This window comes from Rhineura floridana, chromosome 3 (assembly GCF_030035675.1).
Source record: "Rhineura floridana isolate rRhiFlo1 chromosome 3, rRhiFlo1.hap2, whole genome shotgun sequence".
Lineage (NCBI taxonomy): Eukaryota > Metazoa > Chordata > Lepidosauria > Squamata > Rhineuridae > Rhineura > Rhineura floridana.
Genome location: NC_084482.1, coordinates 179,298,077 through 179,314,377, shown reverse-complemented (window position 1 = coordinate 179,314,377; position 16,301 = coordinate 179,298,077).

The following is a 16,301-nucleotide window of genomic DNA, read 5'->3' as shown; positions in this document are numbered from 1 at the left end:
ACAAGTAGTAACTTCATTACTTTTGAGGAGTAATTGTAATGTTTCCAGGATTACTTTTGCGCATTACTTGGGGGAGGAGCAGGGGAAGTCTTCTGCTCCACTGATTTGTGAATAAAAACCATGTGCTTCAAATTGGGTTTCTGTGCAGCATTGTTCTTCCTTCATGCTCTATGGGTGCTTAGGAGGCAACAAGGGAGGAGGTGGAGAGCGAGACGGGGTGGAGAAAACAATTGTTTAAAAATTGACAAGAGTGGAAGGAGAAAAGAGCTGGAGGCAATATATATATATATATATACAAAAATATGTGTGTTGGGGTATCATCATTGCTGGGGTGGGGTGAGGGGATGTGAGATTCTGTTATGCCATTCTGTTAATCTTATGGATAAAAAATATTATTCTGCTACCCTCTGTGTGTGTGTGCTTATTTTTAATGTTGTTTTAGGCTACTTAGATGTGCAGCAGCCAAGGCCAGCACCTTGTAGGCAATTTGTTTTTAAAAAGCAACTAAAATGTAATTGTAGTAATTACTTTTGAGTAAAAGTAAAGTAATCAGTTACTTTCAGAGCAATTGTATTGTAACGGTAATTACTGCTTTTGGGGGGCCACGTAACTGTAACTGTAATTTATTACTTTTTAAAAGTAATCTTCCAAGCTCTGGTAATTACACCCATTTTGTAAACAGCATTCTCAGACAAGCAAGGTAATTCATATAGAAAAATCTTACATCACATAATCATCACTACTTATTATTTATAGAAGCTTCTACAATATACTCCTCCAGCTGAGGACTAAATCAGACATCTTCTTTGTATAGTATGGCTTGGACGCTGATGCAAAAGTACAAAATACTCTGTTGCGTAATCATGGGACTTATCTGTCAACTTTACCTAATTTGGCAACATCGGGGAGGGGCGTAATATTCAGTGCTGCATTTATTCTCAGCATCCACTGTTGTACCAGTCAGCCATAGAATTCAGTACTGGCTTCCTGAGAATCTCAGACAGCAGTGGCTGGTCCATTAGGGCAAGTGGGGCACTGCCCTACCAACCTCAGCCAGCCCCCACCTGCTTGCCTTCTTACTTAGAATCAGTCCAAGCAGCATTAGCTGGCTCTGCCTGTCATTGGCTCTGGCTCCAACTATTGTTGGGCTGTTTGGGTTTCACCCCACCAGCCCCAATGGACACCAGCCACCACTGATCTCAGATCTATATATGATAAGCCAGTTTCTTGGACACCTGTAGATAGTGCCTCCTGAAACCTCACAGGCTAGAAAAATAAGCTAATCAGGACTTCAGGTTTGTTTGCAGGACCACAGGACATGCGAAAGGTCTGAGGTTCAGGCCAGAGCAGATTTGTGAGAGTCTTGGGCAGACTGCCTTTGTCCTCCTCCTTACTGACTAGCCCCCTCCCCTCTGCCTGCCACCACTTGAGTGAGCACATGAGTGGGAGACTGGCAGCTGCAGCGGCACTGTCACCACAGAGCCCAAGTGGCAGTGCATACAGGAGGGCAGGACATCAGCCCCAGTGGACCTTTTGCATGAGTTGTGACAAATGCCCTGGTATATTGGGTAACAAGGTCGGGTAACTTTTTGGCCCAGCAAGCCACATCTTTATTTCCTCCCATTCCATGGACCAACTTTGACATGGCTGATGGCCCACCCACCTGTCAGTGATCTCATGTCATAATGATGCCTGGCGATTGACAGGTGGGTGATCCCACCCATGTGTCAAAGTTGGCCCACAGGGGCGAGGTGGGGAAACAGTGACAAAGCAGAATCAGCTGGTGCATAGGGAGTTCAGTCCTGCTTTCTGCAGGATTCAGGCACACCAGTCAGTTTCCACCAGGAAACTAGGTGATGGACGGGGAGTTCAATCCTGCTTTCCAGCCACAGAATCCACAGCTTCTCTACCTGCCCCACACCTGACATCACATATGATTTCAGGTGTGTAGGCAGGTGGGCATGGTTTGGGGGAAATGGTTGGCCACTGTGAAAACAGGATGCTGGACTAGATGGGCTACTGGCCTGATTCAGCAGGGCTCTTCTTAGATTCTTACATTCCCTGCAGGGTTCAAGGCAGCTTACATTACATGACATACTTAAAAAGTAATCATCATATTAAAAAAAACAATGCTAAGTTATCATAGTATTATCATGGTACTCTGTACACTGATGCTCTGTATATTCACTGCACTGTTCATTTTTCTCTTCTCATGCCTCTCGGAGCAAAATATAACCTAAATAAAATTTTAAAATGTGCCATGTGATCATTGTGGCAGGTGGCTACAATTACTTCATGATTTCCAGCTTTTCTGAAGTTTCCTTGCAGGAATTGGAGAGGACAGTTGCTTTTTAAATTGTGGGAAATGTTTGATGTTTTGCGCACACAGCCCCATTTTCCTGACTGGGGACAAGGAGATATGGGGAGCTTTGATCCTGCTGTGCATTTCTCTAGTCTCAGAAGTGCTTGAAGGGTTGAAAATAGTCAGGGAACAAACCCTCTGCTGAGCACACATACACCATCACAACTTTTGGCTTTTGTCCATATCCTGCCCACCTCTTTCTCTTTTAAAACTGCATTTGAGCTGTAATTGGCACAGATTTGCCTGTTCATTATTTATTGATTTATTGTTTAGAGGCCAAGTGGTGGTTAATAAGATTACAAAATGATGGTCCCCCAAGACAAGGTTTAACAAATGGTTCTTCAACAAAAATCTGTGTAGTATCCACTGAGCTCTTCTCTCTCTACACACACATACACACACACAAAACTGGATTTTGGTTTGGGGTGCACACATGCATATATACACATGAAAAAGTAGAATGCACAGCAAAGCATTCATAGACTTGATGATACCATGAACCAAACTCTTCTTAAAAACCTAGAATGTATAGGCATGAATTAGAATGAGAGCAGAAGAAATCACAGGTTCTATGACCCAGGAAAAAGGGCCAGAAGGGGGTACTTGAAGTTCAAATCAGCCCCTAGGAAGATAGACCGGCTTTGAGAAGGGCTGTAGTCTAGTGGCACAGCCACATGCTTTCCATGGAAAAGGTCCCAGGTTCAATCCCTGGCATCTTGGTTGGTGGAGGAAAGAGCACAGGGCTCCTGTAATAATTGTCTAGAAGTGGGAATTTTAGTAGGTGCAACTTCTCATGTCCTCTTTTTCATTTGGTCAACCTATGCTGGGCCAGGAGATAATCTGCGGGATTTTGGAATGAAATTCTTATTCAAACTCAAACAGAACAGCTGAGGTCGTCATCTCACTTACCTGGCAATACCACAGATATAAGTATGACTTTGTAGTATTTTATTTATTTATTTATTACATTTATATCCCACCTTTCCTCCAAGGAGCTCAAGGTGATGTATATGGTTCTCCCCCTCACTGTATTAATCCTCACAACAACCATGTGAAGTAGATTATGCTGAGAGTACTGATGAGATCTTGTGATTGACAGAATGAGAATCTGCAGCCAAAAAAAGAAAGGGCTGGGGAAGGAAAAGATATCCTCATAGCATGTACAAAGTTATTTGCCAGACTACTGAGCTCCTTATAGCTGGTATAGCACAGTGGGGAGGAGAGCCTGGCTGGGAGTTCAGAGTCTGTGAGTTCAAATCCCCACTCGTGTCTCCTGGGTGTAAAGGGCCAGCAAAAAATCACCCCCACAGTGAGTGGCTCAGGGGTTACATGCCCTGCCACCTGTGCAGCTGTGGGCAAGCTGCACAGTCCCAAGGAGCCCAGTTGCCCCCCAGCTGTGGACAAGGAAGGGGCTGGCTTGTGCAGCTGTGGCAAGCTGAGCAGGCCCTAGCCAGCTGGGAAGGACTAGCCTGAGAGGGAGGCAATGGTAAACCCCCTCTGAATACTGCTTACCATGAAAACCCTATTCATAGGGTAGCCATAAGTTGGGATCAACTTGAAGGCAGTCCATTTCCACTGAGCTCTTTGGGTCACATCTCATACTTCTGAACTGCGAGTCCTATTGCCATTGTAAAGGGGATTGACCACCTGGTTAATTATGCCAACGTGATCTCAGGTTCAAACCAGACAGTTGCCCTTCGGCATAGTTCACCATCAGTCATCTGTCTGTAAACTGGAATAATATGTCCGATATATAGAGAGAATGGGGATAACAGGGAATATAAGACAATGTGAAACACTCCAAGGATGTCCTAAATCTGAAAGAAAAAATAACTCCACTGGTCCAACAAGGCAGTCCTTGTTTATTTCTCTCTCTTCTTAAGCCTTTCCTGCAATCCCTGCCATCCCCACCCTCATTTATAGGCTTTGTGCTTTATTGTAATCCTTAATTACAAAGCTCCACTGCCCCCCTGGTTTGATCTGTACACCAGAGACACTGCAGCAACTTCTCCCTCTCTAAGCACATGCTCCCTGGCATCTGCCAAGTGGCTTTAGCGGATCTCTGCCATTGGCTCCATCATTGACCTGCCAGTCTTAAGACTCCATCTTCCTGAAACTGCAATACAGTATCAGCAAACCTAGCCAGCTCCATTCCTCAGGCAACAGAAGCGAAGGAGCTCCAATAAATAATCAGGAGCGACAACAGCGCAGTTTGGAGGGGAGAGAAACATAGATCCCAGTCTGTTCCTGCAGCAAGTGGTCAGAAATAAGGAAAAAAAGAGCCAAGCAACAGGCTTGAGGAGGAAGAGAAAAAGAGCCTGCCTGCTTTCCTTCCTGGAGAACAGCCCTCTCATTTATCAGTGCCTGTGATTTGCTTTGTGACGGTCTTGGCCAGGTCAGTGTGGCTCTGGCTAGGCTGCATGTGAATGTCACATGCCCTGCCCTGCATGCTAGAAGAAGGCTGCAAGGGGACACACTACATCGGGATAATTCTGCCAAGTTACAGTGGGAAAGGCTGAGCTGACTCCGACTTGTTTTCTTCCTCATCAAGCAAATGCCTGACAAACAGAGAACGTTCGATATTTAATCTGAGGCAGGGCTGAGGGCCTGAAGCCTGGGCCTAACGCCAAGAGTTCAGCACTGGAAAATGAGAAGGGGAGAGCACCTCAGAGAATGTGCAGAGGGCACTTCCATGGCATCCAGATCCACACATCTGGCGTTAGAAGCCAAGGTTTCTTGGTCAAGTGGTCTGTGTTACATGCTAAGCATTGATCAAGGGTAAGGCTAGTTAGCAGTGGACTAATAGATATGCAATGCTCAGTGTTGACCCATATTTGGAAGCCCCATTCTTCTTTGACTCTTTTACTATATCTACTCCTCTTTCTGTATTTTAAAAACTTATTAGTATTATTACCCCACAACAAAATGTTGCACTGTTGAGTGCTTCTGGCTACTCCATTCCAGACCCCCTCACATTTTTCTTTTACCCTTCCTCAGTCAGTCAACATTCCGTGCTCACTGAGCATGCTCATTGGCCTGTCTTGGGGTTTGCTAGTTTGTTTTTCCATTGCTAGTTTTATTCTTGTTTGCATGGGAGGGGCTGGGCACACTGCTTTCCAATCCCAGAATCTTGCATTTCTTCATTGATGTCTAAGGAATTTTGGCCCCAGTGACATTTTAAAATAGTTTTACAATGTGGACCAGGAAATGGCCTATCCAAAACTAGAGATGTGAAGCCCCAGGGGAAAAACTGGAAAGGTTTGGGGAGAAAATCCATTTTTCTGGTTTTTCCTGTTCCACCCCCACTTTTCCTGAAAAAAAAACCCCAGAAAAATTCAGGAGGAAAAAAACGCCGCCCCCATTTTTCCAGGTGTTTTCCCAGACCTTCACATCTCTAATCTAGACAATGAGATGGTTTTTTCTACACTCTTTTTATGTGACCGCTTTCCTGCTTTCTCCCTTTCAAGCTGCTGGATTTGATTCCTCATCTCACCCAGTTGACAGTTTTCCCCCTCTCAGCCTCTCAACATCCCATGCCTTTGAGTTCTTGTTTATTTATCTATTTATTTATTATTGCGTTTATATCCAACCATTTCTCCAAGCAGCACATGGTGGCATACATGGTTCTCCCCCTCCTCATTTACTCCCTACAACAACCTTGTGAGGTGGGTTAGCCTGAGAGGCAGTGGCCCAAGGTTGCCCTGTGAGCTTCATGGCTGAGTGCAGATTTGAACCCTTGTCTCCCAGGTCCTACTCCAACACTGTGGGTGTTCCTCCCATCAGAACATTTTCCTTTTTTTCCTTCAATTTCTGCAAATCTTGGGATTACCCCAGTCTGCCGACACTCTCTTGTTTGTGGGTGGCATGGTCTGTTACATAAGCATAGGCACTTTGAAGTCTTGAATTAGTACGAGTGTATAGTTCAGTAGCAGTAATAGTAACCAGAGGTATTCATGCAAGATTCCTTCTGTCTTCCCTGTATTCCACCCTGGAATCTACCTTCATAAAATATTGATAGTCTACTCAACATGTTTCCAACTGAGAGCTGCTCAGCCCTGGCCCAAGACGTTTAGCTGCTTGAGGCAAGCAAAGGACAAGAAGGCTCCTTCTTCCATTCCATGTAGAAAAGTTGATCAGACAGACAATCTTTTTTCAACACTCACAACAGCACAGCCCTCCACTGCACCTGAGGGCAACAGGCTAGCTTAGGGGGCACAGGGGCAGCCCTGTGACATACACAGCTCTGTCCACTTCCCACCCCCAAGCATTTGTCACCTGAGACAGGCACCTCACTCTGCCTCGTGGTATGGCCGGTTCACACACATATATGCAGTCCTCATTTATTATCTCCATGTGATTGATTGTGTATTCCAGGAGTGGCTAACCTGTGTCCTTGCTGGATTCCCTGGCTATTGGCCATTCTGGCTTGGATTGATCAGAGTTGGGGTCCACTAACATTTGGAGGGCCACTGGATCAGTGGCAGCCTACCATTAGGCAGAGTGAGGCAGCTGCTACAGGTGGCAGCTGCTGGAGGGTAGCATGTGCCACGCAGCTTGCCTTGCACTCCCTAAATTAGCCTGCTGCCCTCAGTTGTAATAGATGACACCCCCATGTTCAAGTAAGATTCAACTGCCAGTCTGGTCAGCTTCTGTACATGGAATGGGGCAGGGGGACTGCCATCTTATCCTTTGGCCCAGGCAGCTAACCAGCCCTGCATACATACATGACCCATTCTTGTTGCATACAGATACATGGACATGTGTAGTAATAACCAGGTGGTAACACAAAGATTGGGGCAATGATTCTCTTAACTAAAAGAGCTGAAAAGTGTTCTTGTCTCTTTTTGCTCTTGTCCAATACTGGAGCCCCCTAAAGAAAGAGGTGAGGCTGGTCAAATGGGGACAGCTTCAAGCAAGCAACTACTCCAACAAAGGTTGGGAGCAGAATGAGACCTTTTATGCCTCTGTCTCCAGACTATCTCCTCCAGGCTCCATCCCCTTGAGAGAACTTTACAGCCTAAAGGTCCAACCCTCTGGCCTTGAGATGGGCACTCCTCCTCTATTCCACAGTCCTTAGGAATGTGATCCTGCCCTGAGGCTCATGATCCCTGTCCTATTCAGCCCTCAGCTTCCTCCAGCTCCACACAGCCAGAGCTCTTTACACCGCCACTATTTTTTAACAGCTAGCTACCCAAGTCAAAGCGTTCTGCTGGGATCCTTCCTTCCACCTTTCTCTTCAAGGCCTGGACCTGATGACCTATTCCTGTTCTTCCACCCATATTTCACACTGAAACCTAAACCCAATGGGCTCCATGGATGATATTAATACTTGGGCCTACTCAGAGTAAACCCATTTAAGTGAATAGACATGATTAACTTAGGTTCATTAATATCAATGGATCTGTATGGAGCAGGACTTAGTTGAATACAACCCCATAGTTCATCCCCAGCTCCTATCGTTATTGTTCAGGCCTCACTTCAGTATATTGTTTACTTGGGCAAATGTCAGGAGTTTAGAACTCTGGGAGGGCCTCCCAGCCTCTGGGCCTGTCATTAATTTTTTTGGGGGGGGTACTATTAGGGTTGCCAGGTTCAGGGCTTGAGACTGATCCTGTATCTTTAGGAGAAGAGAAAGTCAGCCAAGTGCAGGTGTTCTTGCAACACCGTAATAAGAAAAACCACAAGGTAGAATTCTCCCTTCCCCCTGCACAACTTTTAAAGATACAGAAGACCTCTTGGAGGCCGGGCCTGGAAACCAACAGGTCTTCTGTATCTTTAAAAGTTGTGCAGGGGGAAGGAAAATTTCACCTTCTGGTTTTTCTCATTACGGTGTTGCAAGAACACCTGCACTTGGCTAACTTTCTCTTCTCCTAAAGATACAGGATCAGGATCAGGCCATGAACCTGGCAACCCTAGGTACTATTGATAGGAGCACTAGACCCACACTGTTGCACTGACAGGTACAACTGTCGTTTTCATTTTCCCACTCTAGAATGTCCTTGTTAAACTAAAATGGTAGCCATGCAATCAAGTGCAGCCATACAGGCCTGACATTCCCATCAGTGCCACTGCCAGGCTGCTGCTATGTTGTTGAGCTGCCCAACTGTGCCATAACCACCTTCCTGGCAGCAGTAATGAAAGGAGCACTGACCCAGTACAACAGTACCCCATGCAGCAGCCATTTTAATTTCTCTAAAGTGCAACCGTCACAGTGTATACATCATGGACATTGTGATGAAATTAAGATGGCCACAGCACTGCACAATCGAGGCTGGTTGTCTGGACTTGTTGGTACTGTTAACACTGCCACCAGGCTACACCGCCATCCAGTAAACGTTGGGCCTCAGGAGGAGGAATCTGTTGCCAAGGAGACCCACCAAGGGAACATTTCTCAGGACCCCTTGAAACCTGGTTCCAGCCTTGCCGTGTTGATATCCCCCTTGTTTCTCCCTTGCTATGCAAGAGCAGCAAAAGCACAGAAATATGGATTCGGACTCCCTTCCATTTGCTGCTGCAGAAAAAGTAGTAAAGCTGGTCCTATCTATATAATATAAATGAATTAGCAGAACATTGTTCTGTTTTCATTGCAAGAGTCAAGTGAGATGCTCTTAACATCCAGTACATTCAGAACCTGTCAGGGGAGGCTACAGCTTGCTTTTAGCTGGGCAGTGTGGAAGCAATAAACGCACAGGCCATTTCCACTGCTAACCATCACAGAGCTAATAATAGCACGTTCTTCTTGCAAAGGGGCAACAGAGAGCACTTTGCAAACATTAATTAATGAAGCTCCAGAACACATGGGGGATGGTTAAATGGGATCATTAGAGCAGTGAGAAGTTCAGCAATATCTGCTGAGTTTTTTTTTTTAATAATATGTTCTGTCAGTCTTGTGCCTTATAATGGAGGTCCACAGTCAAATGAAAATGAAATTTTGCACAAATTCAGAATTTGGCAGAATTTCAGGAGTGGATTTTTACGTTTACTTTTAAAATTTGTCCTTTTTACCCTGACATGTACTGTAATATTCAGTTCTGCCCTAATGGGTTGGTAGTGACAGGTTTCCATCCTAATTCTTTAATATTATTTGCTGTATATTAGGTGCAAACACATGTAAGCATACTTAAATCAAACTCCATTGACCTGACCTGAAGCTTGTGCTCAAACACAGCGGTCCTGTTTTATTTATGCTGAATTTGTGCCGTTGTCCCATTTCTCTTTTATTGGCTGTTTTAGATTATTGTTTTATAAAATGTATTTTTTAAATGCTGAAAACTGCCCTGAGTGGTGCATTTGTACTACAGAAGGGTAGGATACAAATGCCTGAATAAATAAAAGTGTCCCTTGCTAATTCATTCTACTAATTTTATTTTGGACAGTCTGCTTTATTATCTCAGTACTCAAGTGCTACTCCAAGGTATTGTCAAAATGCATCATACTTATTTTGAGGTAGGATTTTTTGTTGTTGTTATGTGCCTCCAAGTCGACTGTGACTTATGGCGACCCTATGAATCAGCGACATCCAAGTGCATGGATGGGTGCAATTGACCAAACTGAGGAAGCATGTGAATATATGAGAGGCATACTGAAAGTAGCACCAGAACTACGATGAACGAAACTGAAATGAAACTGAATGTGAGAAAAATGTGTCAGCCGAGATGCACCTTGAGAAAACCTTGCACTTCTCCTGTTGGAAGAAGTCACAGTGTTGTCTTCTGTAATTAAGTCTGGTCATGTTTTAAACAGTGAAATATACAGCTGAAGATCAATCTCATCATCACATTAAGATACTCCAGGGTGTGTTTTATGGAGCCATTAATACACTTCTTGGGTGGTGGAAGTCAGCCATGGTATGAATTAATTGTCCCATAAAATATGTCCTGTAAGTCATTTCTTTTGACTTAAACAACAAACTGACAGTATGTCAAAGAGTCAGTATCAAGGTCTACACAGGAAAACACCTTTCAGAAACTGCTCCATTGAAATCCAGTACAATGGAACTGCACACGTCTCAGGATTTATGGATCCAAGTCCTACCTCTTCCATGAATCCATCATGCAACTTTCTGTCCCTCTGTCCCAGCTTCTTATCTGCAAAATAGGAATAATAATGACCACAGAGGTTGGGGGGAGGGTTGGCCAAAATAAATGATGATAAAGTAAGCTAACCGTAGTTGACCATGGAAATATGTGGAAAGGTTTATTGTAGATTTGGCATTATTGGCCTCTCTCTGCACCCCTTTCCACAAACAAGCCTGTGTGGAGTAGTAGTTAGAATGGCAAGCTAGAACCTGGGTCCCTTACTTCAGCCATGAAACCCACTGGGTGACCTTGGGCCAGTCACTCTTTTTCAGCCTTATCTACCTCACAGGGTTCTGATCAGCATAAAATGAGGGAAGAATTCTTGCACACTGCCTTGATTTCCTTAGAGGAAAGGAGGGATATAAGTGTAATAAATAAATAATATAAAAACACACACATCTCAAAGAATACCTCTGTGGAATGGAACTCCATTCAGTTTTCCTCTGTGACGCCATCCACAAAGAGCTGACACTAACATACCTAAGAAAGCAGGTGGTACACTGGAAATTTACGCTGCAATCCTATACTCACTTTCTTGGGAATAAATCTCATTGAATGCAATGAAATTTAATCTCAGTAGACATGCATATGATTGTACTGTTAGGCCTGTTGGCCATTTCAGATATAAGGTTGCATGCAACTAGGTTTTACTCAGAGTAGACCCACTAAAATTGATGAACCTCAGTAGTATACTGGCAGATTCAGAAGCGCAGAGTCCTTCATAATAGTGACAGACATGCCCCCACAGCCACGCCCTCTCCTCACAGCCACACCCCCTTCTAGGATAGTGCAACCCTCAAAGATTATAGAGTAATCTGGCCAGGCTTGAATATTGCTTTCTGCTTCCCTATCATTGTCATCATTTGACTGCCCTTTCTCACTGCCAGAGATACTACTTGAAAAACTGCATTCAATGTCTGCACGTTTATCTCCTGGCGCTTCCAAACTACTTGATGATGTCGATAGGATGCTATCCTCAGGATTCACTGTGTCTTCTGCAATTACAGAATTCTCCATTTTGAAGTAGGAACTAACAGGAACTCCTTGCACTCTGATTGGCTCCAATCCAAACAACAAGGAAGCAAGTTAGAAGACCCTTTTCAGTGGCTAACACAATTCTCTTTCATGCTTATTGGTTCAAAGGACACTGGAGACACAGGGACCCTGCTGGGACCTGGCTCCTGAAAAAGTAAGGGGTCTAAGATCCCCTGAGACCCTGGACGACTTTCTATTAATTTCATTGGGTCTACTCTGAATAGGGCTGACACTGGAGACAACCCACAGAGCCCTGAACAATTTCACATTTCACGACATCACTGAAGCCTAGCCAGAGGGGAAGGTGCTAATTTCATCAGAGGCTAAGAGTCTTACAACTCTCATTGTCAACCTTCTGTGACATCACAGCTGCTCAATGAATGGATAGAGCAGGAGTGGTTGATGCCCAGAGGCTGAATGAGGTCCCCCATGCAATTCTTTTTCTGGCCCTCTCAAGCCCCTACCAATTTTGGCAATGGTGGTATCTTTATCTCTATCTCTATGACACAGCACTTTGGCTGGTGAAAGACATTTCATCCCTTCCAATGACCCAGATGAGCACCCTGACGGAGATGCAAATTACTATGGGTCATTTAATGAGACGGGGAGGGGCAATAACACACTTCCCCAGCTGATCTGCATGAATCATCTAAGAGGAAAGGGGGGCTGTGTGTGTGTGTGTCTTATGTATGTGCAGGAGTGTGGCTATAGCCTGTTTTTGCCACATCCATTGCTGGCATGCAGTCCCCCTGGAGGGTTGGCCAAGGGTGAATGTGGCCTTTAACAAGGTTAGCCACCCCTGAGCCATGGACTGAGGGGTAACCGCCATATATTTACCTCAGGCTTTGCCTTTGTGCTGAGTTCCTGTAGACTCTTGGGCAAATTGCCAATTAACTGGGCACTTCTATTGGACAATTAATATTGATAAAATTAATATTTAATTGAGCAATTAATATTTGGCAAAACTATATGCTCTGTGATTGAATTTGGCACTAAGTTTCCATATCCTTGACCTCAATATGCCAAAATAGTAGCTACACAGAAATCTTGCGTTGGTAAATAGGATATAGTTAGTGTCTCATTGAAAGTTGCTCCATAACATTTGAGGGCATATATTTATTGCTTCTTTTGCACAAGGTGTTACTGTGTCAGCTCTGCACTGAAGCGCTTCCCAGTCTCCGCCCCCATGGGATCGGCACCTCCATGCCAGAAGAGCTAAAGAGGAGTGAAATGCTACTGTTGGCACACTTGTGGTGTCATCCCGTGCCTCACTGTCACCAGGATTCCTGCCACATAAAGGGAGAAGGGTCAAATACGTTCTTAAATCCCACTTTTTCTCCTTAGGGCCTTAGCTCAGTGGTAGAGCATCTGCTTTGCATGCAGAAAGTCCCAGGTTCAATCCCTGGCATCTCCAGGTAGGGCTAAGAATGTCCCCTGTCTGAAACCCTGCAAACTACTGCCAGTCTGTGGAGACAATACTGAGCTAGATGGACCAAAGTTCTGATGCTGTGTAAGGCAGCTTCCTATAGTTGACCTCAGTGGAGAGAAAACCTTGAGGAACTGTATTGTTATAGGATTGTGGGGATGGGTTTGGATGATATCTCTGAGACCCCTTCTAGTTTATAATTGTATGCCTGTAAGAGATACAATCTACAAAGGAAGAAACCTGCATCACTGGTCAGATTAGTTTCTTTTGCAAATCTAATAGCCAAGTCAGCCTGTGAGTTAATGGGCTTTTTGAGTAGTCAGTCTACATATCCAAAGGGATGTGGCCAAGAGAGATCCTGTTGCTATTGGAACTCTTTTCAAAGGAGAGGCTCTTCCCCCCCCCCAATCCTGGAGCCAAACAGAGGCTTGTGTCTTTTATTCAGTCTCTTCTTGGGGGTGAAGCTAGAAAGACACAGAAAGAGGCCTGTCCTCTGTGTATGTTCCCCCAAAGCTATGGGCTTCTGGGAGCAAGATCAGATGGACTATTAATGCTGAGAACCCCTCCATCTTATGCTCAGGTTTTTAAATATGTGTGAATAAAAACCATATATCCTATAAGACACCACAGTCTCCGTTGACCTTCTTTCCAAGGAAACCAAACCCTGGGTAAGCACAGGAATCCCTGAAAGTCTCACACTGCTCAGTGATTGGGGACACCACAGTTAACTATATTCAGGGGTAGGGTTACCCTTTGCAGATCTATATGTCTTACTACACAGACCCCAAAATGAGAGAAGTGAGTGTAGATCCTATGAAACGAGAGGCAACAGAACGAGTAAAAGGGTCTAATGGGCCAGTGCTAAAGACACTGCCTCGGTTTTCTACCACAGACTGCTTACAATAGGCCTGAACAGAAAGCCACTCACCCCGTTCGAGCAGGTGGTAACGCTTGCTGAAAATGTTGCATATGTATTGCTGCTTAAAGCAGCCTTCCCAGCTTGGCGCCTGTGTTTGCTTCAGATCATAATAATAATAATAATAAAAGTTTATTTTTAGGCCGCCTATCTGGCCGAATGAACGGCCACTCTAGGCGGCATACATAATTAAAAATACAACATATAATACAGTTTTAACATATAAAACAATTATAATCCACCAACCTACATCTATACACTGTAAACTAAAATTATCTAGGAGACTTGTATGCCCGCTGAAACAACCAAGTTTTCAATCCTTGGCGGAAACCTACCAGGGAGGGGGCATGGTGAAGGTCGTATGGCAGAGAGTTCCAGAGGGTGGGGGCCACAACTGAGAATGCCCTCTCTCTGGTCCGCACCAGCCTAGCTGTCTTAACTGGTGGGACCGAGAGAAGGTCTTGTGAGGCAGATCTCGTCAGGCGGCATATTTGGTGATGCTGGAGGCGCTCCTTTAGATAAACTGGACCGACACCGTATAGGGCTTTAAAGGTTAACACCAACACCTTGAATTGGGCTCGGTACACAACTGGTAGCCAGTGCAGATCTTCCAGCACTGGGGTGATATGATCCCGGCGGCGGCTGTTTTTAATCAACCGTGCCGCCGCATTCTGTACCAGTTGTAATTTCCGGACCGTCTTCAAGGGTAGCCCCACGTAGAGCGCATTACAGTAGTCTAAGCGAGAGGAGACCAGGGCATGCACCACCCATGGGAGTAGATGGACCGGAAGGTAGGGTCGCAGCCTCTGTATCAGACGTAATTGATACCAAGCTGCCCGGCTCACCGCTGACACCTGAGCCTCCATGGACAGCTGGGAGTCAAGAATGACCCCGAGGCTGCGAACCTGGTCCTTCAGGGGCAATCTAACCCCATTCAGCGTCAGGTCAATATCTCCTATCCTTCTCTTATCTCCCACAAGCAGTACCTCGGTCTTGTCAGGGTTCAGTTTCAGCCTGTTTCCTCCCATCCATTCACTTACAGACTCCAGGCACTTGGAAATAGTCTCCACAGCCAACTCCGGTGAGAACTTAAATGAGAGATAGAGCTGAGTATCATCCGCATATTGGTGACACTGCAACCCAAATCTCCTGATGATAGGTCCCAGCGGCTTTACATAGATGTTAAACAGCATGGGAGAGAGGATAGAACCCTGTGGCACACCACAATTGAGAGGCCAAGGGTCTGAAACCTCCTCTCCCAATGCCACCCTCTGGTGCCTGTCAGAGAGATAGGAACGGAACCACCGTAAAACAGTGCCCCTAATTCCCATTCCCTCCAGGTGATCCAGGAGGATACCGTGGTCAACGGTATCAAAAGCCGCTGAGAGATCCAGGAGGACGAGGAAGGAGTGTTCTCCCCTATCCAACGCCCTCCTTAAATCATCCACCGGAGCAACCAAGGCTGTTTCAGGTCCATATCCAGTCCTGAAGCCCGATTGGAATGGATCTAAGTAATCTGTTTCCTCCAAGTGTGTCTGTAGCTGTTTGGCCACCACACGTTCGATCACCTTGCCCAAGAATGGTAAATTGGAGACTGGGCGAAAGTTAAATCTTGGGGATCCAAGGAGGGTTTTTTCAAGATGGGCTTTATTACCGCCTCCTTGAGGGCGGATGGCAATGCACCCTCTTCCAAGGCAGCATTTACCACCGCCATGATCCCTTCTCTCAGTCTCTCTTTGCAGCCCACAATGAGCCACGTGGGGCAAGGGTCAAACAAACAAGTGGTCGGTCTCACAGTAGAGAGCACCTTGTCCACTTCCTCAGAGGGAAGAGGCTGAAACCGATCCCACCGGACCGGATCGCAACTGATTGCCTCTGGCCCGCTTCCTGTGTCCACGGCGTGTGGAATTACGCTCTTCAGGTGATCGATTTTATCAGCAAAATGTTTTGCAAATGCGTCACAGGAGGCTTTAGGGTGCTCCATGGGTTCCTGGGCAGCTGGACCGACCAGGCTTCGGACCACTTGGAACAACCTCATAACTCCCATCATGGGCTAAGGCCGAGACAATGGGAAGAATGACACTAAAACGTAGGGACCTACAAAGTGGCCTTACACTGGATCTGACCATTTGTCCGTTTAGCTCAGTGTTGTCTGCTTTGACTGATCCAGGCTCTCCAAGGTTTCAGACTGGGGATGTTCCGACCTGAACATGGCAGGGATTGAAACCGGGACCTTCTGCACACAAGGCAGAGCTCTACCACTCAGCTACTGGGCTGCTCCTGCAACTGCTGGTGCTGCCTTTTGTGTTGTTGCTTCCTACTGCTGTTTTTCATTTGAACTTTTGTACTTTAATGGTCAGGTCCTTGTCGTTTTTATGTTTGCTTTTCATGTGTAAGCTTCTTTGAGCAGCTCCTTCGTGGAAGGGAAAAGCAGAGCATACATTTTAAAAATCAATCAGAAACGGCCTAGGACTGAAAATTCCA